This window comes from Scleropages formosus, chromosome 18 (assembly GCF_900964775.1).
Source record: "Scleropages formosus chromosome 18, fSclFor1.1, whole genome shotgun sequence".
In the NCBI taxonomy this organism is placed as follows: Eukaryota; Metazoa; Chordata; class Actinopteri; order Osteoglossiformes; family Osteoglossidae; genus Scleropages; species Scleropages formosus.
Genome location: NC_041823.1, coordinates 14,609,519 through 14,625,029, shown reverse-complemented (window position 1 = coordinate 14,625,029; position 15,511 = coordinate 14,609,519).

The following is a 15,511-nucleotide window of genomic DNA, read 5'->3' as shown; positions in this document are numbered from 1 at the left end:
GGTTCCTGAGAATCCAGTTTTGAGATTCCTTGTGCTGGACATTCAATACCAGCAGCATCCTCAAGAAGTCACAATAGAAACTGTTCCTCCTGATGAGGCTAAAAAGCTTTGGGGGTGGGTTAAAACTCCCTGGTGAACATGTACTACTACACCATTGAGAGCAGAATGGGATTGTCAGAACTGCAGGAAAAATCATTAGCTTGATGTCTCACATCTCCAAGATACCTATACCACCTGTTGTCAGATGAGGGCTGAGTGTATCAACTTTAATGTACATTTCTTTGCAAAGTACTTTGGTCAAGTACTTTGGTTAATCACAAGTTTAGCAAACCACTATTTTTAACACTGTAAATACACTGCTCAAAAAAAATTAAAGGAACACTTTGAAAACACATCAGATCTCAATGGGGAAAAAAATCATGCTGGATATCTATATTGATATGGACTGGGTAATGTGTTAGGAACAAAAGGATGCCACATCGTTTGATGGAAATGAAAATTATCAACCTACAGAGGGCTGAATTCAAGGACACCCCGAAAATCAAAGTGAAAAAATGATGCGGCAGGCTAGTCCTTTTTGCTGAAATTTCATCGCAGCAACTCAAAATGGTACTCAGTAGTTTGTATGGCCCCCACGTGCTTGTATGCATGCCTGACAACGTAGGGGCATGCTCCTAATGAGACGACGGATGGTGTCCTGGGGTATTTCCTCCCAGATCTGGACCAGGGCATCACTGAGCTCCTGGACAGTCTGAGGTGCAACCTGGCAGCGTCGGATGGACCGAAACATAAGGTCCCAGAGGCGTTCTATTTGATTTAGGTCAGGCAAGCGTGGTGGCCATTCAATGGTATCAATTCCTTCATCCTCCAGGAACCGCCTGCATACTCTCGCCACATAAGGCCGGGCATTGTCGTGCACCATGAGGAACCCAGGACCCACTGCACCTGCGTAGGGTCTGACAATGGGTCCAAGGATTTCATCCCGATACCTAATGGCAGTCAGGGTGCCATTGTCTAGCCTGTAGAGGTCTGTGCGTCCCTCCATGGATATGCCTCCCCAGACCATCACTGACCCACCACCAAACCGGTCATGCTGAACGATGTTACAGGCAGCATAATGTTCTCCATGGCTCTTCCAGACCCTTTCACGTCTGTCACATGTGTTCAGGGTGAACCTGCTCTCATCTGTGAAAAGCACAGGGCGCCAGTGGCGGACCTGCCGATTCTGGTGTTCTATGGCAAATGCCAACCGAGCTCCACGGTGCCGGGCAGTGAGCGCAGGGCCCACTAGAGGACGTCGGGCCCTCAGGCCACCCTCATGAAGGCTGTTTCTGATTGTTTGGTCAGAGACATTCACACCAGTGGCCTGCTGGAGGTCATTTTGTAGGGCTCTGGCAGTGCTCATCCTGTTCTTCCTTGCACAAAGGAGCAGATGCCGGTCCTGCCGATGGGTTAAGGACCTTCTACGGCCCTGTCCGGCTCTCCTAGAGTAACTGCCCGTCTCCTGGAATCTCCTCCATGCTCTTGAGACTGTGCTGGGAGACACAGCAAACCTTCTGGCAATGGCATGTATCGATGTGCCATCCTGGAGGAGTTGGACTGCCTGTGCAACCTCTGTAGGGTCCAGGTATCGCCTCATGCTACCAGTAGTGACACTGACCCTAGCCAAATGCAAAACTAGTGGAAAAACAGTCAGAAAAGATGAGGAGGGAAAAGATGTCAGTGGCCTCCACCTGTAAAAGCATTCCTGTTTTGGGGGTCATCTCATTGTTGCCCCTCAAGTGCACCTGTTAATTTCATTAACACCAAAGCAGCTGAAACTGATTAATAACCCCCTCTGCTACTTAACTGACCAGATCAATATCCCAGGAGTTTAATTGACTTGATGCTATACTCTGATTAAAAAGTGTTCCTTTTATTTTTTGAGCAGTGTAGATAACTATATAGTGTAACAGATTGTGACTTTCTGTAAGCAGCCACTAACTCATTCAGCATGTTGTTTACTGGGATGCATAATATGCAATACTAAGATATAACCTTTCATATGCATTTTACAGTTTGTTAAAATTTTTATGTTACTTGTACACATTTGGTTTTTTTTTTTGTTGTTTTGTTTTACAGGAAGAATCCTGGTACCAACAACTTAAGTTTAGGTATGTTGTCCCAGCAGTCTAAAAAAGCAGAGGAGAATAGCAACATTTATACGATACAGTGCCTATAAAAAGTATTCATACACAGCTTCCGGACTCAGTTATTTTATTTTTGTATTTATAATTAATTAGAAGCTTTTTTTTTTCACTTGTATAAATATTTTCACTTTGACATTGAGTAGTATTTTTCTGTTTGAAAAAACCCTAATTAAATATTGCGACTAAATGTTGTAAAACAATAGAACATGAATAACTCTAAGAGGGTGAATAATTTTATAGGCAGTGTACACTAACGAGGGGTGCGGTGGTGCAGTGAGTTGGACTGGGTCCCGCTCTTTGGTGGGTCTGGGGTTCGAGTCCCGCTGGGGGTGCCTTGCGGCGGACTGGCATCCCGTCCTGGGTGCGTTCCCTCCCCCTCCGGCCTTATGCCCTGAGTTGCTGGGTTAGGCTCCTGCGACCCCGTATGGGACAAGCGGTTCAGAAAATGTGTGTGTGTACACTAACCTCATTTTTTGTTTGCACCTGCATTTTCATAATGGTCTTTGTTCCTTCTGCTGCTCTGGAAATAAGTGAACGAGTAAATATATTGCTGGCAGATGTTGAGGCTAAAATAAAGAATTATGAGGAGGCTGGGATTTGATTCAGAGCTAGATTTTTTTGATTATTATTAATTTAATTTATTATTCATTGTAGTATGATTTGGCATCAGATGAAGGAGACCAAGATGGAAGGTAAAGACCTCCATGTGATTTTCTTGGACTTGGCAAATGCCTTTGGTTCAGTGCCGCATGTTTTGTTGTGGAGGGCATTTGATTTCTTTAAAGTCCCAGAGTGTATTACGAGACTGGTTAAGGTGTATTTTGAAAACATTCAGTTTTATTTTTGTACCAAGCAATACACCACATCTTGGCAGCGGTTGGGGATTGGTATAATGGCCGGATGCACAATTTCGCCTCTGGCTTTTACCATGGCTATGGAGATGTTAATAAGGGCATCGAGATGGGTGGTTGGGGGTATGAGGCTGAAGGATGGTTCTCACCTTCCGCCAATCAGAGCGTATATGGATGATATGACTCTGCTTACTACTACTGTCCCATGTACTCGTCGCTTATTAACGAAGTTGAATGGAAATCTAAAACTGGCTGGATTGAAAATTAAACCTAGTAAGTGTAGGAGTTTGTCGATAGTTAAAGGAAAGTTATCACGGGAGAATTTCGAGATTGATGGGGAAAAGATTCCGTCAGTGGCAGAAAGGCCAATTAAGAGCTTGGGTCGCTGGTATGATTCTTCATTTAGCGACAGGGAGCAGGTCAAAAGATTAAGGGAGGACGTTGTACAGGCAATTAATAGGATTGATAAATCTTTTTTGCCAGGGAAGCTGAAGGTTTGGTGCCTTCAGTTTGGTTTATTGCCTCGTGTTAGATGGCCGCTAACTATATACGAGGTCTGTATGTCTGAGGTTGAAAGACTGGAGAGGGTTATGAGCAAAGCTATTAGGAGATGGTTGGGGGTTCCTCATTGTTTGAGCAGTGTGGCTTTGTATGGAAAGGGGGTCTTGGAATTACCACTGACTAGCCTTGTGGAAGAATTCAAGTGTGCCAAGGTTGGTTTGGAATTAACACTGTCAAGCTCAAGAGACCCAGTGGTGAGATCGGTTCCTGTAAGTTTAAAAAAAGGACGTAGGTGAGATCCACGGGAAGCTGTTGCGCAAGCGCAGACAGCGCTTGAGCACAGAGATGTGGTCGGTCAGCTGCAGGTAGGTAGGGCGGGGCTCGGTGCCGGCGATCGAATAAAGTTGTGGGGTAAAGCTAAGTTGCCGGAGAGGAGAAAGATGGTGATTGGTTTTTATTCGCGAACAGGAAGAGAGGAGGCAAGGCAGGTAACTGCGACGTCACATGGTGTGCAAGGGCGATGTTTAGCTTGGGAGCATGTGGAAAAACGGAAGATCAGCTGGCGTGAGCTGTGGGCGATGGACGCCGGTCGTATTAAGTTTCTCATCGGAGCCACCTACGATGTTCTCCCTACTCCGCAGAATCTTAATCGCTGGGTAGGTATATAGAGCCGACTTGCAGCTTGTGCGGTGGTGTAGCCTCTTTGAGGCACATTCTATCTGCATGTAAGGTTAGTTATCTCAGGGAAGATATACTTGGAGGCATAATGAAGTGTTAAGATCCTTGGCATGCTTGTTGGAGAACAAGCGGGTTGAAGTTAATTCACTCCCGCGGTATGGAAGAAATAAGCTTATTTTGTGCGGGAGGGGGAGAGTGTTGCAAGTCACGCGCGTGGTCGTGGTGATAGGAGTTTTAGTGGGGTGAAGTGCGTGACTGGAAGTTGGTAGCTGACGTGGGAAAACAGCTGCAGATGCCGCCCACAGTGCATTGCGATCACAGCGTTGAGACCCGATATATTGTGCTGTACTCCGAGGGTGCACGGATAGTGTACTTCATTGAATTAACAATAGCCTTCGAAGACTTATTGGAAGATGCCTTTGAGAGGAAGAAATTGAAGTACACTGAGTTGGCTGGTGAGGTGAGGGAGCGAGGCTGGCAGTGCGTTATTAGACCAGTGGAGATCGGTACTAGAGGGTGTTGCAAAATCAACCACGTCGCTGCTGTTGGAGTTTGGTTTTAGGGGTCAGTCGTTAAGAGCAGCCATTAAAGGCTTGTCAGAGGTAGCAGAAAGATCCAGTCAGTGGTTGTGGATGAGAAGGCACCAGGGTGTTTGGGGGAAGCACACTTGAGTGGGGAGTACTCGCCTAGGTGAACATCAATGGTTTGAGTTTTGCTGTCACCTCCATATGCTGATGTGGTGTATTGGTTGGTTGTTGGTGGTTGGGGTGGGTTTTTTTGGTGGGTGGAGTCGCTGGGATGGCACTGTGGGCATGGAGGGGGGTGGGTCTGGGACGCCAGATCTCGCCGTTGAGCCTTCTGGAGGTGTAGTGGGCTCAATTCAATGAAACATCAATGAAGGAAGGTGCCCACTTGACAACCCCAACGAAGTGCACGCGGTGGCTCCCGGCAAGGAGGATGGTGTTTGCCCATGATGTGGGCTGTTTTTTTTTTTTTTTTTTTTTTGGTGAAGGGAATTTTTTGGTGGGGTTTTCGGAGGGATGGAATATTGCGGCGTGGTTGGTTTGTGTCCAGCCCCCCTTGATTTTGGCACGAGGGGTTGAACATCTTTCCCTGTGTATTATTGTATGTTTGTTTAGCAGACCCTTTTCTCCAAAGCAACATTTTTCTGAGGACAATACAAAAAGTGCATTAGTCCAATAGAGAGATTTAGATGCAGACACGTGATTCTTCAGTACAGTTAATTTGTCACATACCACTATATAAAGCAGTATACCTTACAGAAGGAGCTGCAAACATTGTACTTTTGATTTTGGACCTTTTGTGCGTGGGACCACCAAGCAAGCAGAGGTGAAGGAGTGATCAGGTCTTATAGATATAGTGGTGATGATGACCTTGTTAATCTGTTTGAGTATTACATTAATGGGAATTTCAAAAACAGTAAATTGTAGAATTTTACATGAGTGGGATGTGACACAAGACACCAGTATTCCTTGTGTTAGAGCGTTCATGTTTTAAAATTTATTTTGACTTAGTTGAATAAACTTTTTAACTTGTTTTTAAAATGATAGAATTACAGAACCTGCTGTTTTGGATGTGATATAAATTTCATGGTTGAGTTTACAAGATTGCTGTGACTGGTTAATGTCATAGCTTGAGGAAAAAGTAGAAAGGATACTTTTTTGTGTCTTATTCCTGAAAGTTAGTGTGTTTTCCTTTTAAACCTGTTATCCATCTAGTGCAAATATTGGAACAGACCACCCTGCTGAACACGGTATTTATACCAGTACTTTTATGATTCACAAAGAACCTACAGAGGTCAGTCTTCACTTAACCATTTATTTATTTTACAGACACATTTGTCTGAAGCAACTTACAAGTGTTCATCTGTTTGTATAGCCAAGTCATTTTACTGAAACAATAATACTACAGCTAGAGGTGGGCTCTGAACCAACAACTTGTGGGTTTAAAGGCAGCAGCTCTAATCACTACACTACTAGCTATCCTTTGTAATCAAAATCACTTTGGTTCGAGTTTCCGTATAACTATTTTTCTTTCTCGCTCTTGTTTACCCTGATTAACCATTGGTGCATCAGAGGAATCTGACCCCTTTTGGACCCTGTTTACATTAAAAGGCATCTGTATCTTAATAAATAAGTATTTTAAACATAATTTAAAGCCTGTTTTGGACAGCTTTCTATTCCTTGAAAAATTATATAAAAGCAAAGTAAAATTGGACACACCTTTTAAAATCTTTAAATATAATGTAATAAAGGTTCAAATTCCCCCCCCCCCCCAGTGGTCTTAGTTACTTCTGCTAATGTAGTAATGAATACATACAGTGCTGCAACATGTTGAGAAGGCTAGATAAATTCCCTGCCTCCCCATAATTCTTTATTATAACAGGGATTTTTTAACAACCAGTAAAAATGGTAGCGTCAAACAAATCACAAATTGAAACACAATAGACACTGAATATTTTATTTGTGGGGTGGCGCGGTGGCGCAGTGGGTTGGGCCACAGTCCTGCTCTCCGGTGGGTCTGGGGTTCGCGTCCCGCTTGGGGTGCCTTGCGGCGGACTGGCGTCCCCTCCTGGGTGTGTCCCCTCCCCCTCCGGCCTTACGTCCTGTGTTACCGGGTAGGCTCTGGTTCCCCGTGACCCCGTATGGGACGAGCGGTTCTGAAAATGTGTGTGTGTGTGTGTGTGTGTGTGTGTTTTATTTGTTTTAATACTTATTACCTAATTACTTACTTTAAGACCTAATATTTTATTTTATTTATTAGAGAGGACAGCGTGGTGGTGCAGCAGGTAGCACCACTACTTCACAGTGCCTGAACTGTTGGTGTAGGGTTGAATCCAGCTCAACTTATGTGAAGTGGCTCTATTTATTTAGTTCTTGGTGATGTCATATACTATGCTTGACTGAGCAAAATTCAGGCCGATACAGGAGAAGAGAACAGTGGGTCATCACTTTTTCTCGAATACCACAACACAAGTTACACTGTAGAAAGTTTTTATTTCTCTCCTGAAATGTTTGATAATAGAAAATTACATTTTTGTTCTTAGTGTTTTACCTAAAGTAGATTATCCATTTTTTTTTCCTTTATACTAACTTTCAGCTGTCCAACTGTTTCATCAGATCACAACACATCAAATCAATAATAGACCAAATGACGTTTGCAAAAATTTCCTACATGCAAAATTATGACTGGCAATATTTCATTTAGGCTATTAGGGCCAAACACAATAAATAAAACACTTAAATAACAACACTTTTAAGCAACAATATTAGTGAAATAATTCAATCCCAGCGACCAGATTAGCTGTCAGGTACATAGTGAAAAGACAAGGGTCAATGTTCAGTTAAGTTCTGTTGAATTTTGTTCTCAGAAAGTGTCAGTTTGATGTTTAAAATTAGAATTGTATGTTTCAAACTTATTACTCCAAAATTGTTCTTTACAAAGAGAGACGGTTCATTACCTTGTTCATTCACTCATTCATTCTCACAAAACACACAACTGTTGTGAGCTACAGTCTCTTCAGGGAGGCACAGGACATAATAAATCATATAAACCCTGGACAGGAGTCCAGTCCCTCTATGGCAGTTCACGCACACACAGACACACACTAAAGGGAAAATACAGAATGAGCAGCTCTCAAACCACATGTTGTTTTGGTCAATAAGATAAAAGATTCAGTGATCATTAAAGGCTTGTCCACATATATCAATGATTATGTATCAAATTTAACTTACGTCCAGAGAAGCCAAGCCTCCAATGGGGATTGCTGCAACTGTGAGAAATTAGCAGATGATTCACACATTCACGACCCACAGGGACAATACCCCTACAGGCCAGAGGAGGCGCCACTCAGTGCCACTAGCCCAGATCCATGTACCTGTTCCCGATCTGGTGGTTAGTAGGGTATAAAAGAGCAAGTGGCCGAGGACAGATCGTGGATTCTTAATCAGCGTTTCATCGTGGTCTCCTGGTGATCGTTACTTACCAGGTTCCCCATGTTTGTTCCATGGGTGTTGATGTTCCAGTCCTGAGTGCCTGTCCTGTATACTCCTACTTCTTGTGCTCCTGTCCTTGTCCAGTGTCCCAGTCCGGTATTTCGTTACACCTCTGTGTTCATGTCCTACTCACAAATTAGTGTTTCACTTTTCACCTTTGTGAAAGTATGCTATGTCTGTTTGTCCTGCATTCATTGTGTCACCTCTATACTGTACTTTACTGTTTGCACTGTGCACTTATAAATACTCTGCATGTGGGGTCATGTAGGGGGCACAGTGGGTTCGACCAGGTCATGCTCTCCGGTGGGTCTGGGGTTCAAGTCCTTCTTGGGATGCCTTACGACGGACTGGCATCCCGTCCTGGGTGTGTCCCCTCCAGCCTTACGCCCTGTGTTGCCGGGTTAGGCTCCGGCGACCCCGTATGGGACAAGTGGTTCAGATTGTGTGTGTGTGTGTGTGTGTGTGTGTGTGTGTGTTTTGGGAGAACTTCAGGCCTTTACCACTTGCTGTCATGACCCCATGAAGGTAACACCCTGAATGACCACAACAGGTGCTACTCTGGACCCAGCTGCATCAGCACACCTGATCACAATAAAATATAATACTCATTTCCCAGCTTTATAAAAGGAGTGAAGTGCTACTAGTATATTGTAGCCCCAACTGCTTTACCTGTGATTAGTAATTTTCTTTAGATCCTTGTTGTGACACTGACCTTTCCCAAGTTCTGTAGCTGGTGTTTTCCTGCTAATTACCAGACAAGTCGTCTTATCCAGTTCTGTCTTCACAACTATAACAGCCTCGTCCTGTTTGCTCCAGATCTGTTTTCTTTCCTGTTAAGTGCTCCTGTTGTGTTGTCCCTCTGTATGCTGCTTCTCTAATTGTTCACCAGTCCCCCAAAAAGTGTGTTAGTAATTGCTCTGTGATGGGCTGGCACCTCATCCAGGCTGTACCCTGCCTTGCACCCTGTGCTTCCAGGATAGGTTCATGACCAATGTGACCTCGAAATGGGAAAGATAATTACTGATATTTCATTGGTGAGTAAATAACTGTAAATGGCTCACTGTACTAACCTAAAATTTTTAGCCACCTTTGACCAATCATTGCATAGGTAAGAAATAAGTTTGTGATGGTGAAGACAAGTGTCACCCTAAGGAGGAACTGAGGTAAAAATAACTTGATGTTTTTTTTATATGTATTAAGGTAATATTACCAAAAGTACCACTTTGATGCCATCAAAAATCACCTTTTACATTATTTCCTTTACAGATCTTACAGTTTTACTTAAAGCCTGGAATGCACAGCTTGGATCAGTAGTGACACATCTGTAGCTATTATAGTGAGCTGGTATGAAATGTTTATTTTGACAAATTTTAAACACTGAAGAAACTCCCAAAATGGCAGGAAGTTTGAATGTGTCAGTGGACTGAGTTGAATCCAGATGTTCTAGCGAACGTCTCCACTCCTTGATATACCACTGAAGCTTTTGCTTTGAAGAATAAGTCAAGCAACGTATAAAGTAGTGGCTACCCTCTCGTCCAAGTACGAAAGTTTTAGGAAGATTTCCTGCGTTGAAAAGGCACCCAAAGGCAACTTAGTGTCAGAAAAGCTAGAGTGAGTTTCCAGAAGAAAATTGTATCAACCTCACTAAGTTTCATACACTTACTCATTTAGGTGACACTCTTCTCCAAAGTGACTTACAATGTTAAGCTACCTGTAATTGTTTAACCATTTATACAGCTGGCTAATTTCACTGGAGCAATTTAGTGTAAGTACCATGCTCAAGGGTACTACAGCTGGAGGTGGGATTTGAACCTACAACTTTCAGGTCCAAAAGCAGTCTCTGTAAGCACTACACTTCCAGCCAGCCCTGTCTAAATTTACAGTGTAAAAAAAAACTGCTTTCCTTTTGGTTAAGTCCCATTATTAAGGAACCAATATTGGATAAGTTTAGAGGGTTTCTACAAAATGGCAAAATGACAGCTACTACAAAACAAGTTATTAATATTTCTTTAATTTCTAAATCTGACCTAAACCTTTTTATAGTATTTGAGACCAATAACTCTTCTGACTATTAAATACAAAACTGATAGCATCAGTATATGCAAACAGCTAAGTGCTTTATGTTGTTGTCATTGAAATGCAGTCTGGTTTCACGAATGGTCATCAATTCAACATATACAGGGTACGATGTTACATTCCGTGCACTTCTATCAAAGACTGTACATTAGGCCCAGTTCCACTGACCTTGCCACCCTGCACATGAAGCCCTAGAGAAAACATCAGGCAATACCATGATAAATCTCTACAACTCAGCACTAAGAGGCTCAATCTCCTTCCCAAACACCATATTGACCCACAGGGTATTTCACTAAGATTATCAAGTGGCCACCCCTCCTTTCATTGGTGTTTTAAGTTAGGCCCACGACATCTCAGGACTGCTCAACAGTGAAGTGTGGTGTCCCAGACCCACCAGCTCCACACGCGTCAGATGCCCTCCACCCACAGCAGATGCACAAGTTATACAAACAATTACCAAAACTCAAAGCATCCTGACTAAAACCCACACAACACCTCCCTATGTACTACCAATAAGCTTCCGCCCGCTGCAAGGCACCTCCAGCCTACTTTACCGAAACATTTCTAACTTCCCTCCAACTTACAGCTCCAACTAACCTCCTCTCTGCTCATCCAACACACACTTTCTGAACTGCTTGTCCTATACGGGGTTGCGGGGAACCAGAGCCTAACCCGGCAACTCAGGGCGTAAGGCTGGAGGAGGAGGGGACACACCCAGGACAGGATGCCAGTCTGTCGTAAGGCACCCCAAGTGGGACTCAAACCCAATTTCAGGACCCAAAGCAGGACCCGGTCCAACCCACTGCACCACCGTGCCCCCGCTCATCCAACATTTCATTTCAAAAACATTTTCATGGTCAACTAAAACAAAACACAATAAATCTTTAACTCGGGGGAAATTTAAGCACAGTCATGTGGGAACTGTAACAAAGATGTTTTGTGGCATTGCAGATATCAGCCACAGTCGGATGGACTGTGAATCCATCTGCCTCACAAATGTTTGCGCCACCCTAGCTGGTATTTTGCCATCTTGCTGATGTTTGTTACAGGACAGCAGATAGTGGGAAATAAATCTCACTGACCCCACCTTTGTTCTGCCGCTCAGAATTCTGAAAAGGTGGCTGAAAATTTACTGCTGAAAATTTAAACTTCTTACATGTTCAGTACCAGAACTCTAAAAACAACTTTGTCATTACCTATTTACTACTTATATTGGGCTGTAGAAACATGGAGAGATTGAGCAGTAAATATATACACTATTAAAAAATAAAAGAGAAGGAAACAGAGCACATGAAACTGATCTAGAAGTGGAAATTCTCTGTACGTTGTGTGGCCTTTAGCACCATCTACTGTAAATATATGTAAGAGTCAACATTGTGCCCATTTTCAGTTTTCACATAATTTGCCATGACCTGGACTCTTGTCCTACTAAAACCGGGGCTCAGGAAAGGTTCACCGGACATCACAGCAATACAGCATAGGGGACCATACATACACATGCGTAACGACAATTCGGAGACACCAGTACACAGGAACAACATGGCTTTGGAATATTAGAGGAGAATCACACAAACACGGGAAAGAACATTCCATCTAATATTAGTTATTAGACTACAGTACAAAACTACTATATATATATAGTACTTTGCAAAACTCTTCACCAAAATATTTGTCTCTGCATCTTTTTAAATCTTCTGCATTAGTGTGTCAATAGCAAAGAGCATTTATTAAATTTCCAGACATTAATTTTGCATACAGTGAAAAATTATAGTGAGATATTTGTGTACTGTTAAAGAAAGGAAGTAACATAGTAACAGACCACTTTCCAGGAAAAAGTGCAGCCTCAACTGAGATATTTGTAGGCATATAGCTGAGTACACGACTAAACAAATATAACAGGTGCTAATGATCAATGACATGATGTGCAGATTGAACCAAACTGATTAAGTGAAACAAACAGCTGTGCAGAGGGAATAAAAGTGGACGAGGGACAACCATAATAAACAGGTGAGGTTTTGGACAATGTGGCAGTTTAACCTTCAAATCTTACACCGTCGCAAGAATGAGCAGAACAAGACACAAGGTGGTTATCCTGCATTAGCAAAGTCTGTCTCAAGCAGAAATTTTGTGGCAGACAGGTGTTTCCAGATGTGCTGAGTTGAGGATGAGAAACACAGTTGTCAGCCATGGAAAATGAGTGCAGCAGGTGAGAGACATCAAACTTACTTCCCTTCAAAATCGGATGCCTAGCAACGCTATCAGCTCAGGACTGGCAGAAAATACTGGGACCCTGGTAAACCCATCTACAGTCCAGAGAAGTCTCTTCAGAAGTGGTCTTCGTGGAAGAGTTGTGACCACAAAGTCATTCCTCCAAGTTGTAAACAAAGCCAAGTGACTCACCTACATATGAAAACACAAGGACTGGGGTACAGAATAAGGACAGCAGGTGCCCTGGACTGATGAATAAAAATGTGAAATTCTTGGCTCTAACAGAAGGCTGGAGAGTGCTACATGGATGAGTGTCTGCAGGCAATAGTGAAGCACGGTGGAGGTTCATTGCAGGCAAAATTAATAGCTCCCTCAGTGTTGAAAAAAGCAGGCAGATTCCGATCCATCACACAATATCATCTGATCAGTCCCAGATTCATTCTGCAGCATGACATAGACCCCAAACACATGGCTAGAGTCATAAAGAGCAAAGAATCCTGCAACAGATGGAATGACCCCACAGAGCCTTGCTTGTTGAGCCGGTCTGGGATTACATGCAGAGACAGCACAGGTCTGCAGAAAAACTGTGGCAGGTTATACAAAATGCCTCCAACAACCTACCTGCCAAGCAATTTAGAAAAAACTGCATGCAAGTGTACCTAGGAGGATTTATGCTGTTTTAAGGCAAAGGGTGGTCACACCAAATATGGATTTGACTTAAGTTTTTTTTTCTGTTTACTGCACTTTCCAGGAAGTTCACTGGCATTATTTTTGGAAGCATCCTCACTTAACAGCATTTTTTTTTTTTTTTTTTTTCCCCCAGAAGTCCCTAAAACTTCTGCACAGTACTATGAATGTGTATATAATCTACAGTAGAGAAAGTCCTGCCAAGGGCTTTAGATGACCTAACTAGCAGGGTAAGTGCTACATTTGTATTTCCACAGATGATCACATTGTTAATTCACTTTCATTAACTGCTTGTCTTGGTCAGGGTCACAGGAGTCCAGAGTCTATCCTGGAATCACAGGGCACAAAGCAAGGATGTTACTCCAGTCCATCAGAGGGTAGCCATACACACACACAACTGGCAATTAACAAAGTCCAGTTCACCTGAACTGCATGTTTTTGGACTGTGGGAGGAACTCAGAGGAGACCCACACAGATAGAACATGGAGGCTCCATACAATCTGAGCTGGATTTGAAGCTATGACTGAACAGCACAGGTGCTGCGAGGTGGCAGTCCTACCTGTGCCACTGTGCTCCACAGTATTATTAATTGTAAATTAATACACAAGTTAATACTTATAAAACTGTCATTGTGCATTGTACCATACATTGATACTGTACATAGTCATACTAGCTTGTTTTTGTTTGGTTTTAGCTGTATGTTTTGTCAAGAACAATGAAATTGTGTACATTTTAAGTGCACATTATAAAATGTGTGATTAATAAAAACAAGGGGGCTGGGTGGGGCAGTGGGTTGGACCTTATCCTGCTCTCCGGTGGGTCCACGGTTCAAGTCCAGCTTGGGGTGCTTGCGATGGACTGGTGTACCATCCTGGGTGTGTCCCCTTCCCCTCCAGCCTCACGCCCCTTGTTGCCAAGTTAGGCTCCGGCTCCCCGTGACCTCGTATGGGACAAGTGGTTCAGACGACGTGTGTGATTAACGAAAATGGTCTGACTGCTTCTGCTACAGATGTATGTAAAACTGCTGAGTTTGCCTATATGGAGCAATGTCTTTGTGTCTCTCTTTCCTATGTACAATAAAAAACCCAGAAATGTTTCTTTAGGGCCTCCAGCTCATTCTTTCCATGCAGTCCATATGTCTGTCAGAAGGATATCATTCTGAGTTTTTCTTCTAACAAAGCACACCTTATTAACAGTGAATATACTTGTGCTGTAAAGAAGCCTCAATAACTTTGAAACACCACATACTTGTCCCTGCCTCTCAGTCTGATACCTTCTGCACCTTCCCCAGAATGGAAAAGGGGACTGATGGACAGTTTGCTTCACTTTTACTGTACTTATTAGTTGAAGGAACGCTGTTAGGTTTAATATGTTAAGCACCAAACTCCTTTTTTCACACCTCTTGAGTTTATAACAAAGAGTGAATTGTACTTATTTATAGCTATTTTTGTTGTCTTTTCTCTCCTCACATTCCTGGTGACTGAGAATCACAGGACCGAGAAGTATGACCACCATGCATGCCCATGGCTTCTGAGACCTTGAGACAGTTTTTTATTCACTCGTTTTGAATAATCACTTGTTTATGTCAGGGTTGCAGTTGTCCACAGCCTCTGCTGGAAGTACTGGGCACAAGGCAAGTCATGGTACACCCTGGATGGGACACCAGTCCATCACACACTACAGGAAATTTTCTCTTGGGTGAGGGTATCTGATGAAGACCTGAAACATCCAGTAATCCCAGGTGTTTCCTAGTAATCCCAGTCAGGACCTATTTTACAATCACTGGGGACAAAGCTAAAACAGGGTACACTCTGGATAGAACATCAGTCCATCACAAAGTAGCCCTACAGACTCACCCAGTCACACTCTATGTGAAGGTCACCTGAGCTGCATGTCTTCAGAATGTGGGAGGAAACCCATCCAGACACAGGGAGAATATGCAAACTCCACACAGACTGAGCCAGATATGAACCTACAGCCAAGCAGTTCAATACCTGTGAGACAGCAGTGCTACTCACTAATACTCACACACACACACACACACACACACACACACACCATCTGAACCTCCTGTCCCATATGGGGTCGCGGGGAGCCGGAGCCAAACCCAGCATAAGGCTGGAGGGGGAGGGGACACACCCAGGACGGGATGCCAGTCCATCGCAAGGCATCCCAAGCAGGACTTGAACCCCAGAACCACCGGAGAGCAGGACGAGGTCCAACCTACTGTGCCACCACACTCCCCTCACTAATACTGAATACTGAAAAATTAGTCACTAAATGTATGAAAAGTCAGAATTTTTTT